The following is a 17,421-nucleotide window of genomic DNA, read 5'->3' as shown; positions in this document are numbered from 1 at the left end:
AGTGACAGATCCAGATTTTCTAACACTGCCATAGTGCTCTTTCCATTGTAGCCTTTCTAAAGAAACTTGTTCTTGTATTAGGAATGTGAGAGACACTTTTACAAGGCAAATTGCTATCAGAGACAGTTGAACAGATACCTAGAATAGGTCAAGGAAATTCTCAATTCCATTGAAGATATCCTCCAAAGATTTTTCTTCCCCGCTGATGACCTTTTGATTTGGGAAGAAACAGCTGACTATAGTTTTCTCATAACTATTGTGAAACCAGATAGCTCTGGCAGTTTCTCATCATTTTCTTTTCATGGTTCAAGACTAGAGCAATATGTGGATTAAAAACAAGCAGTTCTTAAAAGCACAGTGCTCTGAAAACAGTTTTTAGTTTATACACGTAAGAGTGTAGTTCATGAAATGCAGCTGGTTGTATTTGAAAGCCAGGATCATTCTCATTAGGATAAAAGGTTTTACAGAATGATTTCCAGAAGGAACAGTCCTCACAAGGAGTTGATCAGTGATAACTTTAAATACCAAAGAGTTTTTGTTTAATGGTGTAAAGTAGGATTAGTAAACTGCTAAAGAAATAAGCCAATCTAGTTTGTACTGTAATTTTGTATTTCCTTTAGAAGTGTCTATAAACTTAATAAAGCCACTGACTGAAATGTTAGTAATGACTTAAGTTCTAACTTTAAAAACTTTCTCTCTGCCCCAAATACTGTACTCTAAAGATAGGGCAAAATTCCAATATACAGTCATGTACCATGTGAAGATTATAAATAACTAAAACAAAAAAAATAAGAGCTCTAAACTGAAACTGTATTGCTTTTATAAATCTTGAATTTTCTTCTTTTTCAAATGAGAATACAGGAGTTGTGTGTTTTGTTTTTATGGGAGAGATCTTTAGATAGTATTACAGCATCATTTTGGCAAGTAATCTTCCAGAACCTTTGCTGTGTGTTTGCCATCACAGAAGGGAGGGAGAAAGAAATACAAAGGATAATTTTGTGTGTATGTTTTTTCTTACAGTGTGTCACTCTATGCGTCCTGTTTTTCCTTTAAATTTTAAACTATAAATAGTATGTGACAACATTTTACGTGTTAAAACATCAGAGACAGGTCTATTTTTGACCATCACCTTCAATCCCAATATCCTCCCTAGAAGTAACAGTGGTTCACTTTCCATCTGGACCTTTTTCTGTGAATGTATATAGATGTTATCTGTGCCACAGGAAATTAAATGTATAGTTTTGGTTTTTACATAAATTACATATATCATTCTGCAGCTTTTCTACTTGGTTTTCTATTTTTCGGTATTATCATATCTAATCTCTTTACTTTTTCAGTGTTCCACAATCTGTTTAGCCTATAATAGACACTTAAGGTAGATCCTTTTTTCTTTTTCCTAATTACGAACAATGCTGGAAGAACATCGTTCTGTATGACTCTTCATGTACATGTAAGGATTTCTCTGTAGTATATGCTTAGGCTTTGAATAGCTGGGCCAGAGTTAGCCAATTTTAAAAGAGATACTTCAGTTGGCTTCCAAGATGGCTGTTATCAATTTACCGTTTCTTCTCATATCATTTTTAAATTTTTTATTAATCTAATGGGTGGAAAATTGTTGTTTTTATTGCTTTAATTAAAAAGTCTCTACCACTAGTGAGGATGGGCATCTTTTCGTATGTTTATTTTAGACCATTTTTGTATTTCTCATGTCAATTACCTTTTCCTGACACTGCTCATTTTTCTATTGAACGATTTGTCTCATGGATTTGTTAGTTTTTCGTAAAGTTTAGATATTAGTCTTCTACGTTCATTACCAGTGTTTTCTCTCAGTTGGTCACCTGTCTTTAACTTATAGTATCTTTTTTTATAGATGTTTTATATTTATATATAGTCAAATTAATAGTTTTTTATGACTTCTTTTTCAGTGTATTCTGTATTTTCTTCTAAGATATGTCTCATGTATGCATCCAGATCTTCATCTGTAATTGATTTTTATGCAGAGCATAAGGTACAGAACTGCTTTTATTAAAAAATCCAAAAACCGCTTATGGAAGGCCATTCTTTTCTCACTGATTTGAAATGCTGTTATATACGTGCTAGAGTTTTTAGTTGAGATATTTGATATCCCTAATAAATAATGCATTGATTTGATTACAGTTTTCTGTTACATGTTCAGATTTGGTGGGGGTAAAATCTTCCTAATGTTTTTCAAATATTTATTAGCTATTGGTGAGCATATCTTCTTGAGGTTTTGATTTTGGTTGCACTAAATTTATAGTATTGATTTGGAGAGAATTACAATAGTATTTCTTTTCAAGAACAATGTATGTCTTCATTAAACAAGATCTTTCATGGGTTTCTCTTGGTTTTATAAGATTTCTGTATATAATCATACATTTTTTGACAGATTCATTTCCGGAGATTTTACTTTTGCTGCTATAGTGAAGTATGTCTTTTTCCTAATATATTTTTTATAATTGGTTATTGCTGTCATAAAAAAATTTGATTTTTCAAATTCAACACTGATCTATTTGACACTGCAGAACTCTTACTTTTAAAAGTTCGTCAGTATATTCTTAGAAAATCCAAGAGAATGCCACCTTCCGCAATTGATGAGACTTTATTTTCCATCCGGTACTCATATTTCATTTAATTGTTTTGTTAGGATTGCTTTAGCTATGATCTGGCACACAATGTTGATACCTAGAAGGCTAGCAGAAATTTTTGTCTTGTTACTGACTTCAGTGGAAATGCTTTTAATGTTCCACCTTTAAGGATAATGTTTGCTCTGAATCTCCGGTAGCTATCCTTTGTTAACGAAGTTACGTTTTATTACTAATTTGCTACTTTAAGAAAATTTAAACTAGAGGTTAGTGTAGAATTTTATCTAGTGATTTTTGAGCATATGTTGGAAGACCAATATCTTCTTTAATTGGTATAATTTAGTGAATTTTATTCAAAGATTTCTAATATTGAATCAAGTTTTCATTCCTGGGATGAACTGTTTAAGATGAAACTAGTGCATTTGCCTGTTTCATGGAATTGTCTATCCTTGATATTTTTTTTAAACTTGCCTAATCAAAGGGGGAAAAAGTCCTGCATAAAGTCTTTATTATATGGTGATTTTTGCCTATGTAATTTTTTCTATGGTTACTGCACTAATTGGACTTTCTGTCTCAAGCCAGTATTTTCCTTACAAATCATGACTTTAATCTGGATTTTCAAATTTATTAGTGTAAGTTATATTAGGGTTATACCTTTTTATTAATCACTTGCTTGCAAGCGACAGAAGCCCATCTCAAATACATGAGTGTCTGCAAAGTCCGGGGATAAAAATTGGCTTTACCTACTGCTAAATCCACGGGTTCCTTGGGAATTAGTTTCCATCTCCCCTTTTTGCTCCCCTCGTTATTGGCCAACGTTTCAGTCAAGATCAGTCTTCATTCCTTGACTCATCAGATATTTATTGGGTACCTACTATGTGCCAGAATCTTCTATTTCCAGCGTATAAGTGGTCAGAACCTGAGGCAGTACAGCTGCCAGCGGCTCTGAATTTACGTTTTCCCCTTACGCTAATTAGATAATGATTATCTTTTAACAAATCCTGAAATAGAATCTCATTGAGCCTCAAACTGAACTGTAGTCAAGGTGTGATTGTATGGTGACATATTTAGGCAGAGGGAGAAGCCTGTGACAGCTCACAACCCAGTTTTCCATGACTGTGGGTGGTATTTGGAGACCTCTGGAAGTTTCCATCTGCTTCCTGAGGGGACCTAGGGAGAGAGCCCAGAGTATAGTGCCAGTGGTCTAGCTACAGAGCCACTGTGGCAGAGTGAGCCCTTACCGCATACCAGAGTGTGGTGGCACCATCCTAGCCCAGGGCCCAGTTGGAAGGCTGCCTGAGACTTCCAGTGCAGGCTAGGCAGGTTGGTGGTGGTGAGTGGAGGGGAGGATCTGGCAACACAGAAGGCTTTCACTTTACCCATACACCATCTTGGAAAGGAGAAGGGAGTGGATTAAACCACTGACAGGAAAGAAACAGCCATAGTAGAAAATTTGATCATAAAATTTCACTGAACGTTATTCAAAAAAGCCTAAACTAATGTGAAAGAGATAGGTAATTTTAATTTAATAATTTTGTCGTTGCCTCCACCCCTTGCCCAGCCCCCTGCAAAATCCAGAGGTATGAGGCCTTACAATGAAATTTAATCCGTTGTACAAAGAATTCTGTAGGGATTTTTTTTCACTGTCTCTACTGTATGCTGAATTTCCAATTCCAATTAGGCTAATTTCCAATTCCAGCTAAATTCTAAATGTCTCTAAAGAGGTACATAAGATATTCAATTCTTAATTTTCATCTGCAATTTTTAAAAAGTGATTTACACCACAGACATGTATATAACAATGATGTAATGGTCACTGTAAAAAAAATAAGAATGGCATAAATCTTAGACAAATAATTTTTAGCAGTATCATTTATTTGCTGTTATGGCCAGGAATGGATATTTCACATCAGCGTTTTTGGCTACGATTTTAATTTTTTTAACGTTTTTTGAGGAAGATTAGCCCTGAGCTAACTACTGCCAATCCTCCTCTTTTTGCTGAGGAAGACTGGCCCTGAGCTAACATCCATGCCCATCTTCCTCTACTTTATACGTGGGACGCCTTCCACAGCATGGCTTTTGCCAAGCGGTGCCATGTCCATACCCGGGATCCGACCCAGCCAACCCCGGCCAGCCGAGAAGCAGAACGTGTGAACTTAGCCGCTGAGCCACCAGGCTGGGCCCCCATTTTAATTTTTTCCACTATTTCTGACTAAATTATAGTCTTTATAACTCATTTATTTTGGCTCTCTTTCCCCATCTGAACTTTCCAAGTCTGGCTTCTGTCCCATAGCTCTGGTCTTTGTTTCCTTGCTCCTGGCCACACCCTGCTCTCTAGAGTAAATATGATGCAAGCCCAGTGGGAGAAGGAGTGGCAATCGAGGGGGTTGCCCAGCCTGAACTCACCTCACTGTGTAGACTGAGTCTCTAAGAAGTATAATATACCAAAAGGTGGCAGCTTCCTCAGCCGGCACAGTGATGGACTCTTCATTCAATCATTGACTTATTCATTCTGACATCAAATACTTACTTAGACCTACTCTGTCTCAGGTGCTGTTTTATGCTCTTGAAATACTTAAGGAAACAAAAGATACAAGGATTTTGGTCCTGGGGGAGCTTAATTTTTAGCTCATCATTCTTTTATATTCTTTTGCTTGGCCTTTTGCCTTTGCTATCTTTTAGAGCAAAGATGAAACAAAAGTTGTTTCTAAACCTTCACACTTTGAAAAAGAGTGATTGCTAGGAGTTTCTTCATTTCAAATGGCGCAGCATGCACGCATGTGCATGCATGTGTGTGTGCAGACGGAAGGTCTCAAGTAACTTCTAAATGTACATGTATACCTGCATGGAGGAGAGTAAAATATGACCAAACATCTGCCTGCTGTTTCACTGCCCTTCTTGTTTTAACAAAGGATTTGATTACAATTTAGAAAAGCAATGCATATGAAGAGATAAAATAATTCAGGAGAAAAAAACCCTAGTCTTTCTTGGAAATTGCCACCTCTCCATTCTCTGGAAGAAATGGATTGATACTAGATGGTCAGATCTGGGGAAGTGGAGGTGAGGTATTGGCCTTGCCCTGTTAGATCTGAGGTCCACTCCCCAGGGAGCTGAGTGCCAGTGTTAGCTCTTGGTACATTGGACACGGTCTGATCCTACTGGAAGGTGGAAGCAGGGAACAGGATGAGTTGTGCATGTCTGTTGTGATGACAAGGAGGTGAGGTGAAGGCACTGTACAAGCAGACTGATACAGGTGAGGAAATAGATGCATGGGGGACCGTGAGCTTCTTTCAACCCATCCTTGTCCCTTCCCTTTCCTCAGTGGTTCATTCAGTAATCCTGTGTAGGGTTCCACAAGACGTTGCAGATACCAGCGCAAGTGAGACAAGGTGCCTGACCTCCAGCTCCTGGAGATGAGCCATGCAGGAGGAGAGACAGCACAACATCTGCTTCTGTGGAGCTAGGAAAGGCTGCATGGAGAAGAGGACAACTGCCATGGATCTTGGAAGAAAGGTGAGTGGGGCAGGGAGGCGCCAGCAAAGAAAGACAAAATTCAGAGATAAACAGGGAATGAAAAAGGTAATGGAAAGTCAGGGGTGGCTAAAAGCATGCTAGTTGTCACTTCTGGGGATATGTGGAGACCAGTGGTCCTTGAACTGGGTACGAAGAAAACTTCAACTTGTCTGCATTATCTAATGTATTTTTATTTAAAGTTAGACAAAATAGGATAAAATGTTAACAGCTGTTGATTCTGGGTATAGCTATTTATGCAGTTCAGTACTCTGTATATTTAATTGTGTTTTTTTACTCTATTTTACTTTATTTTTTACTCTTTTCATTTAGTTTTTCAAATAAAATTTATTTGTATATATCTCACCATACATACATCCATCGTGCGTACATCCTATTATGTACACAGATCCTATGTATCTGGCCAGGATTTTACTTCCTTCTGAAAGGTGACCCCTGGAAGCTACAACTGTGTTTGCTTCCTGAATTACTGGACCTTCCCAGAAATCCCCAGGCCCCATGTGACCTGATGATACTTGCTTGGATGTGAGTCCCTGCCATTGGCTCTGTGAGGGGAGTGGATGATCTCCAGGTCTGTCTCCTCTCTACACTTGGCTGATATGAGCTGGGACGTAGAAGACACATGGAAGTGGCCATGAGTCACCTGGTGCTTGGATGAGCCTGAGCTTCTCCAGAAAGTGGTAGGAAGGGCAGGTCTTGGTGGAAGACGTCCTCACCTAAGTGGTATGGTACCTGATTGAAGTTTCCCAGAAAGCATGAGGAACATTGGGCGGAGAGTTTCACTCTCCTTCAACAATAAACAGAAATAGTCCACTTGACTCCAAATGAACTAAATGGCAGAGACATATTCTCACATTAGCTTCTCTCTTCACCCTTTAACAGAGCCCAAAGAAAGAAATTACCATTCCCCTTCCTGCTGGAAAATGACAATCTCTCAACAAATAAACCACACATTGTATCACTTGAAACCAATTTTATCTTTTAAAAAAACTGCTCTTTAAAAAATTCTTCTTTTATGAAACAAAAGGCCCTTTTTTTTTTTTTTTTAAATAGTTCTTATGGAGCAAAACCTCTGAACAGATAACCTTGCCCATGAGCGTTTGGGGTAAATTTAGATCATATGGAAAAGTGTCTCTCATGGTTTTCCCCCGTCTTCAAAGCACTCAGCCTGGTTGGTTTCCTCCTCATCTGCCACCATGGCAGCTCATTCCCATGCCTCTGCCTCTGCTTACGCTGTTGCCCTCAGCTGAACTTCCTAATTTGCTGTAGAGTCCGTTGCAATGTTGTGCACACAGCAGGTGTTCAATAAATACCTAATTGCCTGTTTTTCATAGAGTGATCCTGTGTTCCCTGGAAGTCCCTGAAATCCTTTCAGAGGCTCAGCAAAATCTTATGAAAAAGTATTTTCGTAATAAGACTAGGAAGTTATTCTACTCTTTTTGATCTCAGTATTTCAAATATAGGAAATATCAATAGATAGAATCTATATAATCAAAGCTTGGTGGGGTCCTTAATAATTTTTAAGAGTGAAGGAGTCCTGAGACTTACTGCCCCAATTGATTGATTAAAGAAATGTGTAGCTTCACCAAGATGTGGTAGCATATACTATGCAATCCCAGTGCTCATCTCTGAAAATACCTTAAATCCTGATGTGCCAAGATATGGAATATGAGTCAATACTACTCTCAGATCCTCTGAGAGGGCCAGTGGGACCAGGGTGGCTCTTAGGTTTTGAGATCCCATTCAATCTCAGATTTAGTTGGGACCAGTGGTCTACTGAGTTCAGTTAGGACTAGATGACAAACTTTGGACTAAGACAATGAAGGGATAAATCAAGAATGTTTAAATTGTTAATATAATGAAATATATCACTCTGGATGTTTAGAATCAGTTTCAGTTATCTTCAGCAAAAAATAATTTATTAAAGAACCTTAAGGATCTTTTCAAGTCTTTTGTGGCCTGTGGCTGAAAACCATGTATAGATCCTCCCAAGGCACTTGCATGGCTGATCCTTGCCCTGGTGCTAGTGTCCCTGGTGATTCTGAAGGCTGGAGGTCTTGGCCACCTCCCTCACTGGAATAGATTCCATACAGCACCTCCTTCTCCACATCAATGACTTATGCTTTACATTGTCATGTGGATGCATCCAGTTGGAACAGTCTAAGGCTCACACCTGTACCCAAGCTACAAGGGAGGTCTAGAGAGTGAGGTTCTGGGTTCTATGTTGGGGATGCAGAGACTTTAAGTAGGAAATTCTCCAAACATTGAAAGAGTGTTCACAAGTTATGTGGGGTCAAAAAAGTAGGACAGATATCCCCATAGTCCTCCCCTTGGCCATCCAACATCCACCCTTCTCCCATACTGGCATACCTTCGAGATATTGCAAGTTTGGTTCCAGACCACTGCAGTAAAGTGAATATCGCAATAAAGTGAGTCACACAAATTTTTTGGTTTCCCAATACATTAAAAAATTATTTTTACATTATACTGTAGTCTATTGAGTATGCAATAGCATTATGTCTGAAAAGAACAATGTACGTGCCTTAATTAAAAAATACTTTATTGCTAAAAAATGCTAGCCATCATCTGAGCTTTCAGTGAGTCATAATCTTTTTGCTGGTGGAGGGTCTTGCCTCGATGTTGATGGCTGCTGACTGATCAGGGTGATTGCTGAAGGTTGGGGTGTCTGTGACAATTTCTTAAACTAAGGCAACAGTGAAGTTTACCACGTCGATTGACTCTTCCTCTCTGTAGTACGTGATGCTGTGTGATAGCATTTTACCCACAATAGAACTTCTTTCAAAATTGGAATCACTTCTCTCAAACCCTGCTGCTGCTCTATCAACTAAGTTTATGTAATATTCTAAATCCTTTGTTGTCATTTCAACAATCCTCACAGCATCTTCACCAGGTGATTTAATCTCCACCAGGTGAGGTGGATTTAATCTCAAGAAACCACTTTCTTTGCTCATTCGTAAGGAGCAACTCCTCATCTGTTAAAATTTTATTGTGAGATTGCAGCAATTCAGTCACACCTTCAGGCTCCACGTCTGATTCTAGTTCTCTTGCTGTTTCCACCACATCTGCAGTTACTTCCTCCACTGAAGTCTTGAACCCCTGAAAGTCTTCCATGAGAGTTGGAATCAGCTTCTTCCAGGCTCCTGTTAATGTTGGTATGTTGGCTTCTTCCCATGAATCATGAATGTCCTTAATAGCATCTAAAATGTTGAATCCTTTCCAGAAGGCTTTCAATTTGCTTTCCACAGATCCATCAGAGGAATCACTGTCTATGGCAGCTATAGCCTTAGGAAATGTATTTCTTAAATAATAAGACTTGAAAGTCCAAATTACCCCTTGATCCATGGGCTGCAGAATGGATGTTGTGTTAGCAGGCAAGAAAACAACATTAATCTCATTGTACATCTCCATCAGAGCTCTTGGGTGACCAGATGCATTGTTAGTGGGCACACATATTTTCAGAGGAATCTTTTTTTTTCTAAGCAGTAGGTCTCAACAGTGGGCTTAGAATACTCAGTAAACCATGTTGTAAACAGATATGCTGTCATCTAGGCTTTGTTGTTCCATTTATAGAACACAGGCAGAGTGTATTTAGCATAATTCTTAAAGGCCTAGGATTTTTGGAATGGTAAATGAGCATTGGCTTCAACTTAAAGTCACCAAGTGCATTAGCATCTAACAAGAAACTCTGTCTGTCTTTTGAAGCTTTGAAGCCAGGCATTGACTTCTCCTCTCTAGCTATGAAAGTCCTAGATGGCATCTTCTTCCAATAGAAGGCTGTTTCATCTATATTGGAAATCTGTTTAGTGTAGCCCCTTCATTAATTATCTTAGCTAGATCTCTGGATAACTTGCCACAGCGTCTACATCAGAACTTGCTGCTTCACTCTGCACTTTTATGTTATGGAGATGGCTTCTTTCCTTAAACCTCATGAACCAACCTCTGCTAGCTTTAAACTTTTCTTCTGCAGCTTCCTCACCTCTCTCAGCCTTCACAGAATTGAAGAGAGTTAGTTAGGGCCTTTCTCTGGACTATGCTTTGGCTTAAGGGAATGTTGTGGCTGGTTTAATCTTCTATCCAGACCGCTAAAACTTTCTCCGTATCAGCAATAAGGCCGTTTTGCTCTCTTATCATTTCTGTATTCACTGGAGTAGCACTTTTAATTTCTTTCGAGTACTTTTCTTTTGCATTCACAACTTGGCTAACTGGTGCAAGAGGCTTAGCTTTCGGGCTGTCTTGGCTTTCAACATGCCTTTCTCACTAAGCTTAATCATTTCTAGCTTTTGATTTAAAATGAGAGATATGTGAATCTTCCTTTTACTTGAACACTTAGAGGCCATTGGAGGGTTATTGATTGGCCTAATTTCAGTATTGTTGAGTCTCAGGGAACAGGGAGGCCCAAGAATAGGGAGAGAGACAGGAGAACGGCTGGTAGAGGGAGCATTCAGAACGCACACAACATTTATTGATTAATTTTGCTATCTTATATGGGTGCAGTTCGTGGAACCCCAAAACAATTACAATAGTAACATCAAAGATCACTGATTGTAGATCATCATAACAAATATAATAATAATGAAAATGTTTGAAATATTGTGAGAATTGCCAAAATGTGACACAGGGAGATGAAGTGAGCAAATGCTGTTGGAAAATGATGCTAATAGACTTGCTCAACGCAGAGTTGCCACAAACCTTCAATTTGTAAAAAAATGCAGTATCTGTGAAGCACCATAAAGTGAAGCAGAATGAAATGAGGTATGCCTATATATATAGTCCTCCCTTGGTATCCATGGGGCGTTGGTTCCAGAGCCCCACCATGGATACCAAAATCCACAGATGCTCAAGTCTCTTATGTGAAATGGTGTAGTATTTACATATAACTTATGCACATTCTCCTATGTACTTTAAATCATCTCCAGATTACTTATACATAACACAATGTAAATAGTTGTTATACTGTATTGCTTAGGAAATAATTACAAGAAAAAAAAGTCTGTATGTGTTCAGTAGGCAATTGTAGGCCTTTTGGTCAACGGTTGGTTGAATCTGTGGATGTAGAACCCACAGATACAGAGGACTAACTGTATAGACATACACATATATACAAAGTCTTCAGATATGTTTATATATAGTCTTTTAAATATGTGTATTTAAGTATATATTTAATAGACTTTGTTTTTTAGAGAAGTTTTTGGTTTACAGCAAAATTGAGAGGAAGGTATGGAGATTTCTCGTATACCCACTGCCCCCACACATGTGTAGCTTCCCCATTATAACATCTCCCACCGGAGTGGTACATTCATTACAATTGATACACCTACACTGATATATCATCATCACCCGAAAACCACATGTCGAGGATTTTATTTTTAAGAAGATTGGCTCTGAGCTAACATCTGTTGCCAATTTTCCTCTTTTTTTCTCCCCAAAGCCCCAGTACATAGTTGTGTATCCTAGTTGCAAGTCATTCTAGTTCTTCTATGTGGGATGGTGCCATAGCATGGCTTGATGGGCAGAGTGCAGGGCCATGCCCAGGATCCTAACTGGCGAACCCTGGACCACTGAAGCAGAGCCACTCAGCCATGGGGCTGGCCGCACATGTTAAGGATTTTGATTTTTATCTTAAGAGTAGGAAGAAACCATTGAAGGGTGTTCAACAAGGAGTCGTTATCTTCTGACGTGCATTGTGAAGAGTTCAGTGGCTGTAGAGTGGAGAACAGATTAGAGAGCCGTGGAATGAGAGGGGAAACAGGATGACTGCTGAGGACATTAGGTGAGAGGATGATGGCTTTGATCAGGTGTGTGAATAGAAGTGGAGAAAACTGGATGCCTTCAAGAGGTATTTAGGAGTTAGACTATAGATGTTTGCAACAGACCAATGCTCCTGTAATAACAAGAGCACCCTGCAGTTTTAGTTGTAACAACTAAAAAATAAAGATAGAATATAATATCATATTTTTTTTAGGCCAATAAAATATTGTGGGTGGAAAGAAATCTAAAGGAACTCTATTCTACAGAGAGAGAATTCTCTTCTAGATGAGAGAAGATCAGTGGCCACTTCCCTCCCCAGAGAAGGAAGAGTCAGGCACTCACAGGTGGAAGATTGGGCCTGCCTTAGGCTGAAAGACTAAAGAGGTAAAGAGAAATCAGTGGAGCTTTTGATGTCTGTGTAGGGGCTGGCAAGACACACTGGAACCTGGAGGAGTGTCAAGGCTAAGTGCCTTCTCCTGGCCCACCGATTCTCCCTTAGGAGCCCTGTGCTGAGTGTCAGGTGGCCCAGGAATCTAGAGGCTGCAGTAAATCAGAGCAGGACCTCTGGGGACTCATGTCCTGCCCGAGGAAGGAGCCTGTAATACACACAGGATAGAGCTTTCCCCAAAGACATTTGGAGCCAAAGATAAAGTGAAACAATTAAGATGTTGAAGAAAATATGAACAAACTGGATGAAAAGATGGAGAATGTTAACAGAAAAATTGAAATTCCAGAAAATGACCAAAATTATATGTTATAGAACTGTAAAATAAAATATCTGAAGTTAAGAATTCATTGGATTAGTTGAACAGCAGCCACAATATAGAAAAACAGCAAATATTTTGATGAAGGAATGATAAAAATATGGCATACGACAGTGTGTGGGATACAGCCAAGGAGATCTTTAGGCTGTGGGAAGAGCTGATTTGGTAATGGTTGTGAGAAAGTTGTTAAAGTCAACTCCTGGGTTTCTAATTGCAGCTCTGGCTGGATGGTTGTGTCATTCACCCTAATAAGAAATTCTGCAAGATTGTGTGCATGTGTGTGTGTATGTGTGTGTTGTGCACGAGCACATGCATGGAGGTAGTTGAGTATGAAGTGGAGGGTAGTTGGATTTGAAGTGCCTTTGAGGTATCCAAATGGATGTTCCCATTCCATGGATTGTACTTTCCCTTCTGCACCAGGCTAAAAACTACTTATCATCAAGACTTATTTCTTCTTTCTTGGGAAGCCTTTCTTGAACACTACTCTCATCCTAGATTGGGTTAGGTGTTCCTACCTTGTGTCGTCACAGCATCCTATGCATAATTCTAAGAGTAATTTTATATTCTTTACCAAAACACGTTGGGATGAAATTGTCTTTTTATGCCTCTGTCTTACCCAGTGGCCCATAAGTTCTTAGAAGGCAGGAGCACAGTTTCTGGCACAGAGTAGGTGTTCAGTTACAGTTTGTCGAATAGTACTGAACTGTGAAAGATAAATTGAGGTATTTACATATTAAGAACATTTAAAGTCTTTACATTCCCTGCTTCTAAGTAGGTACTGAACATGAGAAGTATAGAGTAGAGATGTTGAGGTAAAAAATTTTTATGGAGACAATATCATCAAGATCTTTTCTCCCAAAGAAGCTTACAGTTAGAGGTCCTCAATTATAGTTAAAAAAGAAAGAGAGAGAGAGAGATGTATTAATAAGGGGTTTATATTGTAGCTTAGGGAAGGTGAAACTTTGCCTCTTCCCTCTTAGGGTCTGTGGCTGGACCTGAGAATTAAATTGACATAAAACCGATTAACAGGAGAAAAGCACACAGATTTATTCAATATAAATTGTATGTGAATTCAGAACCCTCATAAGGAAATGAAGACCTAAAGAAGTGGGAAAATTTAAATGCTTTTATACTAAGTTGAACAAAGAGAGGCAATTGTGGAAAAGTAACTAAGTATATGGGGAGCTAAAGGGAGCTAAGAATTATTTTAACAAGGTCTGTTTGTACAGAAGTCTCTCCACTTTGATTCCCAGTCTCTGGTGATAATAATGTTTCTTTCCTCCTGGTACAGGGAGGACATCTTCCACATGGAAGTTTTATCTCTTGTTTTCAGGAATAAAAGATGAGGTCACAGCACCCTTCCTGTACCTGCTGTTTTCCAAGTGCCTTTAGCTCAAAATAATCCTTCTGCCAAAAGGATGGTGTATTCTGCCACCCTTCAGTAACCTCAACTATTTCCACTTTGAATTTACAATTGGGCACAAAGTATGACATTAGAGGACTTTGGAGTCAGAAACACCTGGTTTCTAAGTGCAGCTCTGCCACTTGCCAGCTGGAAGACTTAGCTTCTCTGAGTCTCAATGTCCTCATCTGTAAAGAAGGGATGAAAATAATCCTGCCCCATAGGGTTGTTATGAGAGTTGATTCCCTATTCTGTCCTTACCTGTGAGAGGCCTAACCCACCGGGATTGGAGAACAATCTAAGAAATAGGATACTACACGTTATCAGTCCCAGGCCAAGTCACACTGACACCCCTGAGTGAGCCTCTGCCTCTGCCTCTTCCCAGGGAGGGGAACATCAGGTCTGCAATGCCCTAAGAGATCCCAAAGATGCAAGACTGGGTTTCCAATTTTCTCGCAATTATAGACTCCTCTTTCTTTGCTCCTTCTTCTGATTTCAACCAGGTTTCTACCTAGTGCTTCCCTTGAGGTAGTCAATACCTCCAGAGGTCCCAGTTAGCCCTGTACATCCACGTCTTGATATACCATGTCACTATACTATAAACAATGGTCCAGTATCTTTGTCTTTATTGACACCTGCACTGTCTTCCCTTGGAGATATGCTTAATCATTTTTGATTTTCTTCCCATCATAGGTCAACCACATTACACTTTTGTCACGTGCAAAGAACCAGAGATTTTCCTTCCATTATGTCTTGTAGACATAAGTTGTTGTCAACACCAGTTGATCTGTCTGTATTTTTTCAGTCCTTGACCTTTCCTTTTTATTGTTTACTTATTTTGTACGAGACTTTATCCTCACATTGTCTACTTATTTCTAAAAATACTATCTGATTTAAACACATTAACACATATTTTTTAGTTATTTTGGCTCAATTTTCTTCCCCCAAATGAGGATTAAATATAAAAAGTCGGAGAAGCATATAACATGAGGGCCTGATGCAAGGTAGATGCTTAATACCTGAAAGCTTCTGATGGAAACATACTTTGGAAAATTCTGTTAATTATTAGATGCTTCCTTAGCTATGTATAAATGTAAGGAACGACCACTAACAGGCTATTCATTCAGAATCCATTCAGAAACTGCCCACTCGTAGGATCAGAGAAACAAGGAGGAAAGGTTGGAATTATTAAATTTTAGAAACTTGGAGAAAGGGCCTTGAAGAGCAGAGGTTAGTAGATCTCTGAGGCAAGCATCCTGTCCAAATGCTACTGGTGCCCCATAGGTATGGAATTCAGAACTCTGAGGACAGTAGTGCTGCCTGGCTGGTACTTTTGCCTCAGGAACTTGGAGGAGGTGTCACATGGAGGTAGGACCAGATCTCTAAGGAGGTGGCATTGGCCAACTGGTGCTGGTGCCTCTGAGGGATTTCTGTGAGATTATGAGGTTATGAGGTTCTGGTATGGGAAAACGGCAAACTGGAATCAGCCATTGCTTCTAGAATAAATTGCTTCTTCTGGATCAAAGAAGTGTTGCCAGGGGGCTGCTAACTGGAATAGGAAGCAAACAAGAAAGAGAATGTCTCTTCTCCCTGCTCCAGCCTTGCAGTCTCCTTTCAGCAACCTCTTAACAGTGGAACCTGACGGGACACTGGAGAGAATCCCAGTCTTCCCTACCCCCCAGGGAAAGAACAGTAACACAGTTTCCCCATGGTAATCAAGAGAAATCACCCAAACAATACAGCATCTTCTTTCTCTCCTTTTGCTTGTTTATTCAGTGGCACAAAGAGCCTAAAAGGTAAGTAGCGACTCAACTTCCAATTCAACGGAACTTTTATTTTTTCTCCCTGGTGGAGGCATTCCTCCCTTAGGAACAAAGACTTCCAAACCAGAAGAGCTTGAAGTTGAGGGGAAGGGAAGCAAGAACTCTGAGAGAGGGTAATTAAATGTCGTAGATAGTCATTCCCACTTCCACCGCTTAATTCTCGGATTCAGGCATTCTGATTATGGGAGAAACAGTACCATATATTGGTTGTTGAATCAAAACATATTCTGCCTTCCGTACGATAATATCCATTCTTCCAGGGGGTTATCTCTCAACTAGCATCATAATTGAGTCTTCAGTAAGTTATTCCACCAGTCTACCAGGTCACTTTGGGGAGGGGGACTAAGAGGTAATTAAGAATCATCCAAATGATTGGCTTTCATATTCTCCCCTAATGCTTACAAAGATTTTGGTATTTTCTATAGTAATTATGATACCACAGAAGCAAGTAGCTTGATAGAATGGTGGAATAGCTTACTGAAGACTCAGTTATGTTTCTGAGGAGGTGTTTTCCTCAAAAGGAAATCAAGGTCATCCTTCAGCATATGTGTTGGGCATGCAAATTTCTGAGAGAAGAGTTGAGAAAGAATCTCATCTCAAGATGTACGTTTATTGACCTCACTTGATCACTCCAAATAAATCATCTTATTTACTCTTCCCATTACGTCTGAGCAGTGAAGTCATTTGAAGAAGTTTGGCCAAGATCACTCTCTAGTTAGTAGACAATCTTTCTGTCACCAAAGCCTATCCACTTAAGGAAACTGGCGCAGTGTCATTAATATTGAACAAGAGTATTTTTGTACATCCTATAAATTCTGGGATGCCTTAGCTGGGATTAATTAGTACTGGCAATCTTGTCGTCTTCACTTTGGGGAAAGATCTGTACTTGCGCAGATAAAAAAATGACCTATTATTTTTTTCATCAACTGGAGAACCCCTTTGCTGATTTAGTTCCTTGATGGGAATAGCTACAAAAAGTTCACACCCAATTGCCCTCCAGACCTGTTCGTTTGGGAAGCACATCAGAAAAACAACCTGGCTAAGAGAGGGCAGGTCTCATTAATTACTGGCTTTGATCCCCTTCAGAGCCCAGCACACTATGAAGTACAGAATTATTTGGAAACTGATGTCCTGACTCAACCTATTCTTCTGGAGAACCTCACTACCTCCAGAGGAGAAAAATTGCAGCCAGCCAGAAACTGATTTTTGTTTAGCTACAATCTCAGCTTTCCAGAAGGCAACAGGTTCTTGACTTACGGAAAGTGCTGGCAAGGCTGTTGGCAATGTCCGTAACAGCCCTTTATTTGCTTTTCTAAATTTTCTTCTTGGAATTTAATTTACATATATTAAAATGCACACACATTAAACATTCAGTTCAATAAATTTTGACTATTGTGTGTATTCATGAATTGATTAAACAAAACAAGGTGTGGAACATTTCCCTCACCCTAGAATGTTACTTCTTGTCCCTTTCCAGTCAATTCCCCCTCGACACACACATAACCCCGAAACAACTACTGTTTTGATTT

General features: G+C 39.3%; 1 pseudogene; it reads right to left on the bottom strand.

Moving 5' to 3' along the window:
• Positions 1 to 8,709: 8,709 nt before the first annotated feature.
• On the bottom strand, positions 8,710 to 10,492 carry LOC138917349 (tigger transposable element-derived protein 1-like; annotated as a pseudogene).
• Between the last annotated feature and the right edge of the window lie 6,929 nt (positions 10,493 to 17,421).

Source organism: Equus caballus, chromosome 14, assembly GCF_041296265.1.
Source record: "Equus caballus isolate H_3958 breed thoroughbred chromosome 14, TB-T2T, whole genome shotgun sequence".
Lineage (NCBI taxonomy): Eukaryota > Metazoa > Chordata > Mammalia > Perissodactyla > Equidae > Equus > Equus caballus.
Note: the sequence above shows the minus strand (reverse complement) of the source record. Positions and strands in the feature narration are given on the sequence as shown.